Raw genomic sequence first — 17,302 nt, forward strand, 5'->3', positions numbered from 1 at the left:
GAAGCAAAACAGTTGAACCCCCATTTTTTTGCAACATATAACAGCAAGCAGTAATGCTACACTAGAAAGTAGCAATGCTAACCTACCAGGAACTAACCATGCTGAGCAGCCTACATTTGATGAAGAGATGTCTGAATTTGACATAGATGAAGGAAGGCCACATCCTCAGGGTGGTGTTCAAGAGAATACCGAGGAAGGTGTTCCACTACCCAGGAAGGAAATGTAAACATGAACTAATTATAGTAGTTGGTGGAGTAAATGCTTGGGGAAGTTGTCCAGAGAGGTGGTAGACATTACCCAAAAAGGAAGCATAGGCCACCTGTATGAGAGGTACATGTAGAGGCATGTATTATGACATTATGGTTTCAAAACAGTAAATGAGATGTGAGATATGTAAATGTATTGAAAGTGCACATGAAAATCTAAATTTACTTTTTGTTGAATCTGCTGAGAGCAATTAATACTTAGCTTTACCTAATGTTCACATATAATCTTCTTGGAAATCTCTCACCAGTCATACACACACTTATCATTTTATTTGTGAATGTCCTTGGGCAAGAACAACAGCATTGACTTGCTGATCCAAATTGCTTAGCTTGCAAGAAAATGCCATCTTTACAACAGAATAGTTAAACCATCAAAATCAACATTTGTAATAAAGATTCTGCATGCCAAATTACATCTTGAGGTTGATGAGTTTAGAGTCTTCAGATATAAAATCTGTGCATATCTGTTTGCTTCAGTAAGTCTTTACAGGTAAGAATGAAGCCTCAGGTAGAAATGATGGGGTTGTGCACCTGTAACTATGAATACATTTTGATAATATAACATCTATTATTTAAGAGAATAGTTGGTGAACTAATCTTTTTGAATAGGATATTTATTGAAAAGGGATCAATCTGTAAAATTCATCTCTGTATTTTGAACTTGCCAATGTCTGAAGGTGACTGGAACCAAGAGTTTGATTTGGCCCATAGTTTCACATTTTTGCATAGTGGTATTATTTAAGGCTAAAAGGGTCATTGTAAATAACACAGCCCAAAATAAACACATAACATAATTTTGGTATTTAATATGTGTCTTCTATTTGAGCTTTAGCATGTCTTGTAGATTCATTATTAATTTAAACACTGCAAATAATAAATAACCCCATACATCTCTAGATTTGTTGTTCCTGGGCTTTTCTACCCTCAGCTACATTTTGCATATTATTTCTACTCCAAACTAATCTAGGTTTGACAAGAGTGACTGACAAAAATTGTTTTATCTTCTTCTACAAAATTAAAAAGAAAATATAAAATTTCTGATGGATGTCTGGATTTGAATTCTTCTCCTCTTCTTCTCATATAGTTTGAGACATAAGAATTGAGTGTATTGGTTTTAGCCCATCATGATTTTCTGAGCAGATGGTGCTGTTTTCAAACGGATGCCAATGCTAGAGGAGATTTATCCTTAAGGGGTGCATCCAGATAAGACCAGACATTTGGTGTCCCAGAGACAATTAGTGGTGATGTACCTTGCACCACCACTACTTGTCTCTGAGGAACACCTGTGCCATGCACCCTTTGGCATGTCGCAAATTACCTTGGGGGCAGTAGGGGAGGCTGGGACCAGCATTGTGCTGGCCTCAGCAGCCTTACCTGAGGTTCTGGGGGGTCTTCCAGGGCTGGAGCTCCAGGCAGCCTGGCTCTGCTTTTCAGCAGTGTGTGCATCCTGACTGAGCACTGCTCCAGTTTTGTTTTGTTTTTTATGTCAATTTTTCAATTTTTTGACCCCTAGATATCCACATATTGCATGACCAGGCTTGTTTGGACATGCCCCAGATAGGCAAACTAACTTGGATGCCAAAGAGAGGAAGGTTCATAGTTTGAACTTTTAAAAATAGTTTGGTTTCTTGTGTCTGTGAGGGTTGTACAAAATATATTTTCAAAGGCATCAATTAAAGCAATATGTCGCAGGGCACCCCGGTGCCCCTGCTCCTAGAGAGGAGAAACTGCCAGGGAGCGAGTAAGCGAGCCCTGACCTGACATAACGAGCCCAGCTGAGGGTTGCCCGGGTAATGAGCGCAGCTGCGGGTTGCCGGAGCAACTAAGGGGAGCCAGCTGCCTGTAGGAGGCAGGGCCTGGCCCTTGTAAAGCTTGGGGCTGAGGCCAGGCTGGTAGTTCTCTGCCAGCAGCTGGAGAGGCAGGAGCTCCCTCAGCCAAGATATGGGAAGAAGCCTGAGTTGCAAGTACAGCTCATGATAGCCCTGGAGGCTCGAGCCATGATACTAAGTTATGGCCATGCGGCTTGTAGTTGTGTTATAGCCTAGAGGCTTGTACTTTGAGTTTATGTTTGGCTCTGTTTATTACACCGGAGGTTTGGGTTAGGCTGTAGGGGTTGGAGGAGGCCTCATAAAGGGCCCCACGGGAGTGTGGGGGCCCCAGCACCTGAGGAGGGCGCAGTATCCTCATAGGGACCCCAGAGGGGTGGGGCCCCAGTGCCTGAGTGAGGGTGCAGCCTAGCGCCAAGAGGGCGCATTGTCCTCATAGGGACCCCATAGGGCTGGGGTGCCTTAGCGCCAATGAAGGCACAGCTTGCACGCCAGTGAAGGCACAACTGGCGGCAAGGAGTGCAACCAGTGGGTTGCGGGCGGGGAACGAAGACCCTGGGTTTTGTGCGGGGTACGTAGACCCCAGCCCCGTAGAGGGGTGGCTTTGTGAGGCCCCAGTGTGGGCATGACGAGCCCCAGAAGGGGGCACTGCTAGGAAGCCCTAGCATAGATGTGGCAAGCCCCAGGAAGGGGGAACACACTTTAGAGGAGCCCAGCGTGGGCCCAACGAGTCCCCGAGAAAGGGGGGGACTATTGAGAAGCCCAAGGTGGGCACGGCGAGCCCCGAAGAGGGGGGGAGTACCATATTGAGAAGCCCGAGATGGGCTTAGCGAGCCCAGCCGTAGGCTAGTGCGGCAACACCCCTCAGACAGAGGCAAGGTGCTGCGGTTGTCCCTGAGGAGAGGGGATAGCAGTGCGACGAGCCTGGATCAGAGAGGGTACCCGTGCAGTTGGCCTGAAGGACCGGAGGCCCGCTAGAGGGTCTGTGAGTGGGACCACACTTTCAGAGAAGGCCCAGAGTGGGCTTGATGAGAGTCCCAGTGAGAGGCTGGGTATTAGAGAGAGCCCAGGAGTGGGCTAGACTACAGGGGAGGCCCAGGAGTGGGCGAGATTACAGAGAAGGCCCGGGAGAACGGGCATGTAATGTGACAGACCAATGTCCAGCACATCTGCGAGGCTTGGGGCGTGGTATTAGGGGTGGTAGGAGCCACGCGCAGCCCATAAGGCTAGGGTGCCTGGGGAGCACCCAGTACACTGGGAGACCACAGGAGTCCGGAAGAACCGCGGGGACAGATGTCCTGAGTAGCCGTGCCCAGGGAGTCATAGGCAGCCTCCCAACTATATATATATATATATCATAAACATCAAAGACGTGGTGAGCAAAAATAAGAGGGTGCCTTGGGCCAGCTTTGACACGGAGCGAGGGACCTCGAGGAGATCACGGCCCTCCTAAAGGACCCCGCCGTGACACAATAAAAGAGAATAAAACAAAAATATAGTAAAAGTGCAAATTGTTTGAGCCTTTGATCAAAACAGCCACCTATGTAGACTTAAATTTGATTCGGGTTGTATGGTTTGATGCCTGCCTATTTAAATGGAGCTGCTATGTGCAGAGATAAGTGTGAGGCTTAGAAACAAACCCTAAATTGCTTGTTCTTCCAGCTCTTTTGTCATGCTGATTTCTCTATTTTTTAATTGGAGAAATAAAGTAACATTTTTAAAATATTTTTTTTTCCGAGCAAAGCAGGAATGATAAGGAGGTTTACTCTGGAGCCCGTACACAGGTAAGACACACTTTATATGGGGATTTAGATTATATGTGGCCTGTAAAATATGGTCCAACAATCCACTGCTCAAAAACTAGGGATAATGAATTGGACAGTTTGACCACATGCACTCTACAATGAATTTTTCTGACATTTGTTTCTGGAGATAAAAGCAAGGAAATCAGCCTGTGGCACAGCACTCATTCGCAGGCAAGCCAAAATTATCTTAGACAGGATACCTAATAGTCAGTGCTAGAAATGAACTTCATTCAGTTGGAAAATGCCTATCAGCACTGTGTTTTGTGGCATACAGTAATTACAAAGTTAATTTTGCAAATCTCATAAGCTGAGCACTTTGAAGATTTATTTGAATTCTTTAAATGGTGGGCCTAATAATGTTGCAAGTATTTTGAACAACTTTATTAAACTCAAGTAAATCATTCTAAAGGCTAAAAAATGACTTTGAGCTTCTTTCAAATTAATCTCTCTCTTTGTCACCAGGCATTTCAAAAGGAATAAAGCTAAGGGAAAATCACAAGAGAATTGCTAAGGAAATCGCATCTGTTTAAAACTAAAGATATCCCACTCAACCTAGCAGGAAGAGGTGCCTCCTTTTTTTTTTTTTTTTTTTTTAATTAACACAAAGATGCTTTATAAATACATTTATATTTTACATTCCAAATAATTGATAACATTAATGTACCTAGAAGGGCCTTGAAAGTGAAGACAAGTAACTTATTTTGATATAATAAGGAAGCATTCAGAACGGAAATGAACAGGCTGAGGTTTTATCAGCAAGGGCAGGGGAAGGACATTGGGCTACAAATGGACACTTCCTCTCATCCAGGAGGAAGTGTTTTATCCAGCATCTAAGTGCACACTTTTAGATGTAGGAGCCTGGTATCCCAGGACAACTCCCGCCACAGATACAAGTTAAAATGCACCGTCACTTTCTTCTAGGACATGGCAGAACGTTTCTATGTGGTTAACCTGAGCTAGCATCCTGGGACAAGTTGGCTGCATGGTCCTCCATACATCAAACAATGCGCAAGTCCCGGCTCAACCTCAGCCATTCTTGGATGTGTGGTGGCTGCTTTAGTGGAGAGGGAATGAAGGAGGGAAGAACTCTACTGTCCCAAGTTCACTTGCCTTGTCAATCCTTTTAATATCATGCACAGTGACTTTTAGCTACTGCATACTGATCTGGAGGTTCACATCAAACCTGGACTTGAAAGCCACCCATCACAAGTGGATATCCTGATCTCACTGCAAGCCAACATCCATTGCCAAAATCCCCTGCATGTGGGCAACAACTGGAGCCACAACCCAGTAGAGGACCTGATCAGCATCTGGAGGGAGATTAAAGAACCAACAGGTACTCCATTTCTGCCACTGCAACAATGTGGTATTCAAAAGGATCATGGTCAAAATGGCAGTCTGTGAAAACAACTGTGGTTTGCAAAAGTGCTACATGAAGTACAAGTTCCTTGAACAGCAATTCATGAAGGCCTGGGATACCAACCATGTGTTGGTTGTACACAGAATGGTGTGCTTGTATTACAAGAAGCTGTCCTGCATCCTTACAGTAAAAGACATGGTCAAGTAGACCTGGCTCTAATCTCCCATGACTCATACAGTGATTTAGATGAGACTACTGTTGCGGGCCCTACAAAGCTGCCTAAACACATGACAATACAAGAGATGACCATGGAGCTGAGCCATGTTGAGGATTCCCTGTCTATCCACCCTGTCTCCCCATGGCAGTGGTACTGGAAGTGAGCTGAACATCACTGGCTTGCCCAGTTGCAAACTGTCAGGGGCCCTAAAAAGCAGCCCAGCTCAGTCCAGCCCAGACTAATTGTCCAGTTGGCCAAACCCTCCAGAGGCCTTAACTAGCATTCCCACCATGGCTGATGAACCTTCTGGCTACTATTAGGACCTCCTGATTAGCTGCTGAGAAGAGAAGTCACCGCATAAAAGTCCATCTCTGGCAGCAGACTACAGGACAGCCAACCCTTTTGCCTGAAGATCTGTTGTAGTAAGCTTGCACATTTTTGGTTTTCTAGCTTCTGAACCTGTTTAGCTTGCTTCTGGACTCTGGCTTTTGGGATTTCCTCTCCACTTTTGTAGCTTTGTTCTTAATTCCAGAACCCTGACTTTAGAACCTTGCACTGTGACTTGTATTATGCCTCTGGGATTCTGCCTCAGATTTGGTTACTTGGACTCTAGCACCCATTTCCCCATGAACGACGCATGCACCCTGTGGCTGGCGGGGCATGGTGGTGCTGGCTGTGGTGAAAACATGGCAGCAGGAGCACCAGGGTGGTTAGTGGGAGGTCCCACAGATGCTGGTGGTGCTGGCAGCAGTGGGCAGGGTGGTGGTGGCGAGCCCCGACCAGGGGTCAGCAACCACCTGCAGACACTGCTGGCAGTGTTGGCAGCAGCCAGTGACAATCACTGACCACCTGCAGATGCTGCTGGCAGTGTCGGCAGCAGGAATGGCGAACGGTGACCATCCACACACTGTCAGTGGTGCCTTTTCATAGGAGGTGCACCACCACGCTTAGGGGGTGCATGTGCAGCTGCATGCACCCCCTACGCATTGCCACTGCATTTCTCTATATCCTGTGTGGTTCTAGAGCTCCATCTCTAGTCCTCCCTAGAAGCCTACCCAGTTGGCCAGACTGCCTATGGGCCAGTCTTTACACAAACTGCCCACGCACATCTACACAAGATCCCTTCTGATGCCTGTGTTGCTCCTGGAAAAGTTGCCATCCTCCCAGTCCCAGGGTCCCAGCCAGTCTGAGGGTACCACAAAACCCACTCCTGCCTGCACATAGTAAATTTGCTCATGCCATGTTTTGATGCCTTAGTTTATTGCCACCACATGTAGTGAGTGAGGTACAGAGCAGTTGGCAAAGGCCCAAAAAGGTAGTGAGGTTCATTTCTGGGAAGAGGAAGGAAACCCAAGCCTAGGTTGGTGGCTAGCAACCATGCCTCCACTCAGATGCAGCTCTAGCATTGCTGTGGACATATGTCAGGCATGTTGAATTGAGAACAACTCATTTCAGTCAGGTAGTTAACTATTATGATTGTTTCATGGAGGAACGCCTATAGCAGAGATGGCTTCATCCTTGCTTGTTGTGGGCAGCCTCCTTTCAACCTCAAATAAGAAATAGTTATGGTACTACCCCAATTGACACCTCAAGCATTGCCAGTGTCTTAAGCTGAGTGCTGACATTTCAGTGGCAGTTTAGGAATGGTTCTGATCTTCCAAAAAGTGCATTTTCTAACATCTAAGACATTTTGAAACTGTTAATGATACAGTTTTGAGTGGACATTGTTTTGGAAACAGAAAAGACATGTTATGTGATAACGTCTGTGACACCAGATTTTGACGAATGCCAAAATACTTTGTGCTTTGTTCTGCATGCTGTATAAATAAAAGAGATGTTTACAAGAAGAGACTACTACTGCAGCTAGGCTTGAAATCATATTTACACAAAGCATCTTCTTTGTGCCTCCTTCACGTTCTCTTTCTCTATCCCATGAAGGTTGCTACAGTATTTGTGAAACTTGCAAGTGCTTCTGGTTTGACACTCATTCTCAGCCACAGCAGCAACAACAGCAACAGTGTCACAATATCACAGATATTCTACTTTCAGGTGGAGGTAACGATTTTCCAGTTGAATAATTTTTAAACACTTTTAACACAAACACCTCCCTTGAAAAATCTACTGTCTCAGGATCTAAGGGTCGACAAGACATGTTACCAAAAGGGGAATAATGGGGGGAATTAATTCCATTCTTATTTCCACAATACCCTAAAACTAGCCTGAAAACAGAGCAGCAATAATTGGGAGCAGGGGGAAGTTAAAACTTATTTTTGTAATAGAGAAAGTCAGATTCTTCCCTACCATTACTCCTTCAATGTGAGTACTTTTAGATGAGGCATGAATTTCAAATTTTTTTTCCAAAAAAACCCAGGAGAAACACAGAAGCATAATCCATATCCTTTACATGCAGAGGGACTTAAAGATAGAAAAAGGAAAAAGTAATAATAAAGTATACTACTGATTCTAGGAAAAGATCAAAGGAAAATGTTTGTTAAAAATAAAACTAAAATTAAAAATGTTATTATAGAACAGCAATTTTCAACCTTTTTAGACTTGAGGCACCCCCTGGGAAATGCCAGCTTTTAGTTTTCATTTGATTTTTGACTACAGAAAAATAATACAACAATTCTTTTGTTGCAAAGAACTCACAAAAACTACAACAGGTCAGAATGTTTTTAACACTATTTGAAAATCCCTGGGTTTGTCTTATGAATCATGTTTGCAAACCTTAAAATGCTAAAATTGCATGTCTTCTCACATCACCTTTGAAAGGATTTTAATGCACCCCGGGGTGCTGTGATGTGACACACTGGTTGAGAATTACTGTTATAAAACACCTAGGCTGGTGAAATAATTCTGGATCTTTTCCACCATATTGGCTATGCTGTAATGCAGATAAAACCTTGTAAGCATCATTTCCAATCATACTTTAATTTCAGGTCCCACAACATATTATAAGCTAAAAAAAAGAAGATGACAATATAAAGAAGTATGTATGTGTTTAAATGTAATGTGTATTTCACTCTTCTTGAAATTAATTCCTGTTTTCTTTATTTCACCTTCTTTTGCCTTTGTTCTGCTCCTGCTTCTTCCCTTGTTCCTTTATATGTGCTCTCTGGCTGCAGATCTCCCATTCCTCCTTATCATTCTTTTCCTGACAGTGCAGCAGGTTCTCCTTTCTCTCATACTCTTTAGCAATCTTATGCTTTTAGCTTCTTATGCTAACACTGTTTGACTGACTCCTTTTCCATAGGTGGCTTGTGGTTGTGACTGGTGCCTTCACTCACTCTGGTCTTTTTAATTGATTTATCATTATGGCTAGGGAAAGAAGTTACACATAAACTATTTTAAGTGATCAGAAACTGGTTTAAACCTATAAAAGAACAGAAGCTCAGTGAACAAAATGGCTGAAACTAGTTAAAGTTAAACCTTGTTGAATGTAGTATCAGACTTAACTGATTTGCGTCAAACCAGTTTATGAAACTTCTGTCCCAGACACCATCCTGGTTCAAGTTAAATCACAGTCCCTCAGCATCCCAGCATGCTTTGCAGCCCTGGGTGGATGGCCCCACCCCTCTGCTTCCCAGCTGGAGCAGAGAGGACTGGCTGATGGAGGGGGGGAGGAGCAAGTCCAGCTGGGGATGCATCCCAGTTTGGGGGGGGGCTACCCCCCCGACAAACCCTTTGTGGGGTCTGGGGCCAGGGAGTCAGGGCTAAACACCTCTTCCCCAGCTCAAACTTACTGCTGGATGTGACTATTTAATAGATTTCATAGACATTAGGGCTGGAAGGGACCTCAGAAAATCATCGAGTCCAGCCCCCACCCTGAGGGGCAGGAAGTCAGCTGGGGTCATTGGATCTCAGCAAGATAAGCATCCACATTTCTCTTGAAGGCACTCAACTTAAGTGCTTGAACCACCTCCAGTGGCAGGCTATTCCAGACCTTGGGGGCTCAGACAGTGAAGAAATTCTTCCTTATGTCCAGCCTGAAACGGTCTTTCAGGAGTTTATAACCATTCAATCATTCCCCCAGATCCTAGTGAACACCCCTGATAAACATATAGGTGGCCATCAGATTGCCCCAGAACCTGCGCTTTTGCAGGGTAAAGGGCTCCATAGCTCTCAGCTTGTTATTGTAAGGTCTGTTTTCCTGACCTCTGATCATGCACGTGGCTCTTCTCTGGACTCTCTCAAGCTTCTCCACAACCTTTTTGAATCGTGAAGCCAAAACTGGATGCAGTACTCCAACTGCAACCTCACCAAGCTTGTCCCCTCAGTCCCCCTCAGGTTGGAGTCTCTGATGACAAACACTTTGCGTTTTGTCTTGGGGAGAGTGGAGGTGGTAGCTACAGTAGTGCCTGTGTTGCCTGTGGGAGCTGGCAACTCAGCAGGCTCATCTAGAGCTGCAAGAGGTTTGTACCTGTTGCATAGCTCCAGCGAGGCAGGGGCCTGGGTGCAGCGGGCCTTGACCGCCTTGGTATATTCCCTTGGCTGGACAAAATGGAAGGTCCCTAGGTCCTCCCTTGTCCTGGAGGGAGACCATGGTCTACCCTCTGTCTCCTGGGGAAGAAGGGCCTGGCAGTAGGAGTCTATCTCCTGCTTGCAGTCCCTGATGGCATGTAGTCTCTGGACTGTGGCCCAGAACTCCTCCAGCTGGTGTGCCAGAGACCCTAAAAGGGAGCAGACCACACAAGGGGAGGTGGCCATGCTCCTGGGCCCCAGAGCCTGAAAAAGCAACAGGCAGCCCCCACAGCCAAGAGTCAGGGGCTCCTTCTGCATGGAGCCTGGAACCATGGAATTGTAGACTATGGACTGCAAATCCTAGAGACACCTGGAAGCAGGAAAAGGAAGTGATAAGCAATCCTGCAGAGTCATACTACTGTCATTCTGGACTGTAAATCTCTGAGACCTCGAGGGCAGCAGGAAGAGGAAGTGAACAGACAGCCAGAGAGCCATGCTCTAGTGCTCTCCAACTTCTGGCCTGAGCCACTTCAGGCATGTGGCTGCATTTTGTGAATCAAAGGTAAATGTATTTTCACTACTGCTTCAATTTAATCTGTGCAGTTTAGACTAACCTGGAAAGACTGAATCAATTCAGTCTCAGGCTTTTTGACTGTCTGTACTTAGCCTATATGCATGATATAAGAGCATAGAACATGAATAAGGCACCAAATTTAATAATTAAGCATAACATAGGATCCTATCCCACCTGTCAGATACTCTACCACAGGCTCATAGGTTTATACATGACATTAAGGCTCATCTAGTGCAACCTTCACTGCACCAAGAGAAAAGACAGCAAACCTTCTTCTCTTATACCAATACAAGGTCACTGCATCACCACTCTCAGATTCTTATTTGGGACTAAGTATCATATTTCTATGGCTAATCAGCCCAGGGACAAGTCCAGATATATACTACCATCCCTGCTGCTGTCTAACTGAATATCCCTAAACTTCTAAAGTCTAGATTAGTGTGTTCATCAAAAAAAAGAAAAAAAGACACATTTTTTCAATTCTAGGTCTATCAGAAGCTAATAACCATAAAAGATAGGGCTATAACTTTCTCCTAGTGACAGGGAGAATATGGCATAAGTCCTATTTTTAATATTAACCATTGTCAGAGATAGGTTACCAAGTTGGATGGAACTTTGGTCTGACCCAGTATGAGTGTTCTTATGTCTCAACAACTAGGTTTGCATCACCATGCACTATGTGGTTACAACTGTATATTTGAGAACTACTGGGTGCATACTCCCTGTCCTTCCTCTCCTGTTAAAGGTTTGATCATATTAAAATGGTACCTTTCCCCAGTTGGCAACTTAATATTTATCAGCATACCACTACAAACAACACTTAAATACATTTTTAAAATGTAAGTTGTGTAACAGTAACAAATTAACACTATTCCAGTTTTCATTTTGTATCATCCTAATTTTTATTTAATAGAAAACAAACATAAGCAGGTATTTTCTTGGTTTAATTTTGCCTATCTTTTCAAATAATTAAATACCCATATGATAAAAAGTGCACATGCTTAACACATTGCATATACACTTGACCCAATGACTGTGTGCTGGCAATCCAACATTGAGTTTCCCTTCTAAGCACTTCTTTAAAGAGCCAGAGTGTGCATTAAATGTGGAACATTGTATATCAGTGAATTTTTAAAATGGCTGTTGAGGTCCGAACAAAATGAATTTAGTTGTTGTATAATTAACATAAAATGACATAACCAATATTTTGTAATTAGATTCTTTATTAATAAATTCTAATTGTAAAGAACACATGGATTTAATTGACATTTAGCAAGTTAGATATTGCAGGCTTGATATCAATTAATACGCTTATCAAATGTCAATTATGATTTTTTTCAGATTTAATTGCTGTGAAATTGACTTGCCATGGGCTACCTTTTAAAATGTTAATGCATTAACATTCTTCACATATTCATTGTAATAAATGCAAAATCTAATGTGCACTTACTGCTTATGCAGTTTTGACTAAATTATATAAAAGTTAAGTGTATTTCCTTCATACTTATTAAACATCAGTAAGGAGTCTTTTACACATTAATTTACTCTACAATACCTGCTATTCCAAATTACATTTGATACTAGTTTGAAATAATTATTCTTCAGTACTCTGGAAACTCGTTCAATAGACAGGTCACTATTTTAAGAACAGCTTTCCAAGGGAAAAGAAAAGGTTGTTATAGCTTATTTAAAAAATTGCAATGTATTGTGGAGGGAGGGTGGTTATATGCAAATTTTTCTCATGCTCTTTTTTAAATTAAGTTACACTGGGTTAAAGCCTGTTCTTATTTATGTTAATTGCAAAATCCCCTTTGGAAGGAGAGGTAGCCTCATTGGCAGGATCAGTATTATATGCCATGTATCTGCGGACACATAGATATGAACCTTTTTTTTTTTCTGTGCAGAGACCAATTGACTTCATTAAGACTCCATGCAAACATAAGGTTTTGGTTACCTGGAACAATTTCAGGTTAATGGCTTTATCAACAAAAGCCAGATCCCATGTTCTTACTGTGGGCAAATTTTCCATTGTAGAGAAAATAACAGTAATAATTAACTCTTCTATAGTAAATTTCATCTGTAGACTCCAGTGCTTTAAGAAACTAGGTACATATTATTATTCTGGTTTTAGTGAATAGGAACCTGAGATGCAATGAAAATAAGTGATTTGTCTAAGGTCATGTAATATGGCAGTAGTTGAATTAGGAAAATAAGTAATGGTTAAAGTAACACTTACAGAACGAAAAAATATCACGTCTTTCCCAAAAATGTTGTGTTATGTTGGAGAGGACAGGAGTATTAATTACAGGCCTGCTGGAAATGAGGGCTGCTTATTTAGCAGAGCACAATTAATATTTAAAAAGACCTCTCAGAATATGTTAGAATAAATGAATATATCTGTTTTTAAAAAGTGTGGCTTAAGGGCTAACTATTTAATGAAAGGATCAATGCATTAAATCATAAACATGTGACTCTGCAACTAGAGCTGTGTGAATGATGTTTTTTCATTTTAGTAGTCCAACTGCAGGGTGGGGGAGAGAGGACCTATTTTGAATCAACTGAAAACAATTGTATTTTCAGGCTAAAATCTGTGGGAAAATTGTTTTAGGTCAACAGACATGCTTCTAAACTTTTTAACACCCAAAATTTATGTTGATATTTTTTTACATGAGAAATCAAACTGTTTTCTTTTGAAAGTCTGAAATGAAAGGTTTTGATTCTCATTTTTTCTTAATGTTTTCAAATTATTATTCCTTGAAATAAGTCATACCTCCAAAAATCTCCAATTCTCTTTTCAAGCCACACTATTTTTATAAGTTAATATAAGTTTAAATATGACTCTTTCATACTATAGTAGTGTTGTAGTGATTCGTTAGTGGATAATTCAGTATCCTCAGCCATAGGTGATGCATATGCCCCCCCTGAAATTGTCCCTTGCTGGCTGGGGAGTGGGGAGCACTTGCCGGTGCCCCCCCTGAGAAGTACGAGTGGCGCTTCCAGTTTTACTGGCAGCACTTCTGGTTTGCCACCGGCGCTTCTGGGGTTGATGCCACTTCAGGACTCCCCCCTCTCCCCCCCCATCAACAATCAGTCACTGGTGTCTCCCCAGAGCCAGGAGGCACCAGTTGCCCATGTACTCAGCAGTTTGGGCTAGTCAGAAGTTTAGGTAAGTCCTCTCTTTTCCTGCATGCATGGGAGAGAGAAAGAATATCAGGTGAGATATTTGAAGCAGTCTTGGCTTTATTATTAGCCTCTATCATCAGTATGTGTGATCTTCTCTCAGGTTGGCCACTGCATGGTTTTCCAAAGTTTCCTTCAGAACTCAATTTCTTACTAATTAAGGAAATCCCTAAAACTCTTCCTCATTCACAATGGTTATGTAAAGCTGTTACATGATTATCGATTCAACGCTCACATGTGCAGGCTTTCATTGGGGTTGAAATTACCAAAAAATAAAAATAAGAAAAAAAAAGTCTGACCCAAGCCAAGTTGGTTCACCTGAGGAAAATGAAGCAATTTAGATTAGGAATGTATTAATCTGATTCATTGCATGCCTGTATGCATTCAGAGCATAGCCCCATGGCTGGGAAAGCCCAAGTATTCACCTCAGTCCTGGGGCTGTGTTCTTCGACCCTTCAACCCTGACCAGGCTATTTTTAGTCCCCTGACTTCCCCTCCCTCCCCCACAGATGAATACCCCCTCCCAATCCCACCTGCCCCCCTCTCCCAAGTTACTTGCATCAGTTTCTCTATGCAGCTTCTGGGAGCAGTGAATGTCTGTACATGCCACTCCCAGGCTATGTTCATACAGCTTAAAATAAGCTGTGTGAATGTAGAGTGGGTGCAACAAATAGATATATGCACCCTACAGTGCTTGCTGCCCCTGCCCAAAACTTCTTGTCCTCCACATACCCAGATCACTAAATATCTGGCTCATTATTTTCCTCTTTGGGGGACTCTAGTTCATGAGGGAGGAGTTAAAAAGATTTTAATTTGGTTTGCAGTTGGCTGTTTCCCATTCAAAATGGTTGGCTTTATCAGATTAGTCAGGCCCCAGCTTTAGTATGGCTATTTAATTATTCTGCTCAGCCTAACTGCTCTGGTCCAGAGTAATCAGTTTATTACTGGATTTTCTTCCTTCTCTTCTCTCTGCACATTGTGCTCAGTCTAACAGTAGCTATTGCTGGCTTACTAATGCAGCCTACCTCTTTGAGTTCTGCAAGGATTGGAGTCCTCATTTAGCAGGACAGAACAAAGATAAAAACATAGCTTCCCAACATTTCTCACTCTTCTTCAGTAAAGATAGTTGGCCTATTCTTCCATCATGGTAAATTGTAGGGGTACCAGAGTTAGTGTTAAACTAGCTATTTCAGATATGAGTAACAATGTATTTATGACAGTACATGGCTTAGTGTTGACTCCTTCCTGAGAAGTTAGCTGGGATATGTCTATACTACTTCACAATCACTTTTGCAGACAGGTCCACAGTGAACAAGATTAGGCTAATATTTATTCTGACATCCTGCTTATAAATACCAGTGCTGCTCCTTGTCCAGTTGAGGCCAAATACTTAGCCCATGACAAAACTTCATTCTATGTTCTCTGAAGCATTAGTTCAGAATTGTACAGCCTGCAAAGAAAAATCTTCTTTTATGAAGTCCATATTTCTATACTTCCCTCTCTTGTCACTCTATCTGGATTTTTAGGTTCAAATGAATTATAAACTTTAAAACCAACTTTAAAACCAAATAAAGTTAACTTCTTCAATGGACATTTCAAACTGGAATAATTTTCTAGATTAACTTCAAGGGAAATCCTCTAAGGCTCAGTTAGCACACACAGAACATACACTGTGGTTCTGATAAACACAGTTGATGAAGGAGGAGGGAAATGCCAAACAACAATTTAATTCTAAAATTGCTATGGAAGGTATGAAACAGATAGTCCAGTATTAAGGTAACAAATGTCAGTAAAACTAACATAGTCAATAACTGTGATTGAATATTCCAACTGAAATGTTATTTGGATCCATGAAGAAGAAATCTTTATAGTATATCTTATTTAGCCATATAGTCTGAGAAATCAACTTTGGTTGAAAAATGCAAGTAGGCAACAAGAATATTTAGAATGAGTGTGGAAAAAATATTTATCACTTGGTGATATGGAATTGATGTAATACTGGCCTGTCTCAGGAACAGTTTCTTTCTCTATGATTCACCAGTAGAATTTATGCTAACATAAACAATATCTAACAGAAGCTGGGTTGAAAGCAGGGAGAATATGGAGAATCCTCAGTGCACTCATGGAATGGCAAGTATTAGAATGTCTTTGTCTCTTACAGTTTTAGTTGGTTAAATTACTTTATTATGTCTCTGAATCTTTGATAGCCCATCAGTTTGATGGCTATTTTTTTCTCATCCCTAAGCAGTCCCACTGACGGTTTACAGTCTTGAATGTGAAAACAGTGTTCTCTTATATTCCTTTTTCATGATACATTCTTCTACGAAAGTGATGTTGAATAGTTTGCTCCTGAACCTATGAAGTCTGGATAGCCTGTGGCCGTTTTTACTAAAGGATGGTTTGTGCAAAAAAAAATGTTTAAATCTCATCTCTTTTTCAACTAGTCTTTGCCAGTAAAATTGCTTACCAGGATTAAAAAAAATTACTACCTCATTTCATCTTATTTCCACTAGCATTCTGAGATAAATTCAGGCACTATCTGAAATTTCTTCAATATGTGTGTGTGTGTGTGTGTGTGTGTGTGTATGTGTATGTCTCTGTGTGTGTGAATATATATGTCTGTGTGTGTATGTATATGTATTTGCATATATCAATGTAATTTTAATGTTTATATTCTTAAATAAATACTTGCATTGATTTTAAGTGGAGTAGTGCTTGAATAAACACTACTATATTGTTTTTTTCAATTCCAGTTGCTTGTGTTAGCATACAGCTGTCTTTCACTTAATATTGGAAACAAGAAGCAGTATAGGAAAAGGCAAGCATTACTTATTGTCCCACACATATCTTATGTTCATCTACTGTAGAGAACTTAAGAAGCAGTTCATATAACTTTGTCTTCAAAAAGAGGGTGGTTTGATGCTTTCAGAAAGTCATCCTGTGTCTGATGGACCTTTACTGTCATTTAATCATTTAACAACAGCACCTTTTCTAGAAGAAGCTTTTCATTATGGACTCAATTCTGGTTTACACTACATTAATCTAAATCCATTTCTGGAAACGCCATTGATTTCAATAGAAAAGCTGACTTACATTTGTAAATTGAGCAGAGCATTTCATCCCTTTTGCACTATTGTGGTGGACAGTGTTCAGCACAATGAGGTCCATGTGTTAACTGGGGCCTTTCCTATACCTGTAAAGGTGCCAAATGCCTTCTCTGTACTTTTCCTTAGTACTACTCCTTTACTAAACTTGATTGGAGCTATATTGTCTGTATTATGTAACTGGTACAATTCAATAATATAAATCTTTATATTTTAATATTAAGGGTGCTATGATTGACCTTCTGAAACCCCAGAAGGCCCCCCAAAACCCTGGCATTCTCCCATTTGCAGAGGCACAACATGAGTTGGGGTGTGGCAGTACAATATGTGTGCCCAGGATATACTGGGGGCATGGGGGAGGGATTTCTGCAGCACACTCCTCATGAAGTTGAAGCTAGCATTCCTGGGGCTTCACAGGCCTGATCCTGCATACCCTGAGAATACCCCTGCAGGGTAATTCCTAAGGTACACAGGATCAGGCCTCTAAAGCCCCTGGAGCACCTGTCCAA

The 17,302-nt window shown here is 42.0% G+C and overlaps 1 long non-coding RNA gene across 1 annotated transcript; it reads left to right on the plus strand.

The window, feature by feature from the left end:
* The first annotated feature begins 3,619 nt into the window (after positions 1 to 3,619).
* On the plus strand, positions 3,620 to 7,299 carry LOC132248344 (uncharacterized). The gene is made up of 3 exons (XR_009459519.1): positions 3,620 to 3,876; positions 4,360 to 4,462; positions 4,819 to 7,299. It is a non-coding gene; the product is annotated as an uncharacterized LOC132248344 (long non-coding RNA).
* The last annotated feature ends 10,003 nt before the right edge of the window (positions 7,300 to 17,302 follow it).

Source organism: Alligator mississippiensis, chromosome 2, assembly GCF_030867095.1.
Source record: "Alligator mississippiensis isolate rAllMis1 chromosome 2, rAllMis1, whole genome shotgun sequence".
Taxonomy (NCBI): Eukaryota; Metazoa; Chordata; order Crocodylia; family Alligatoridae; genus Alligator; species Alligator mississippiensis.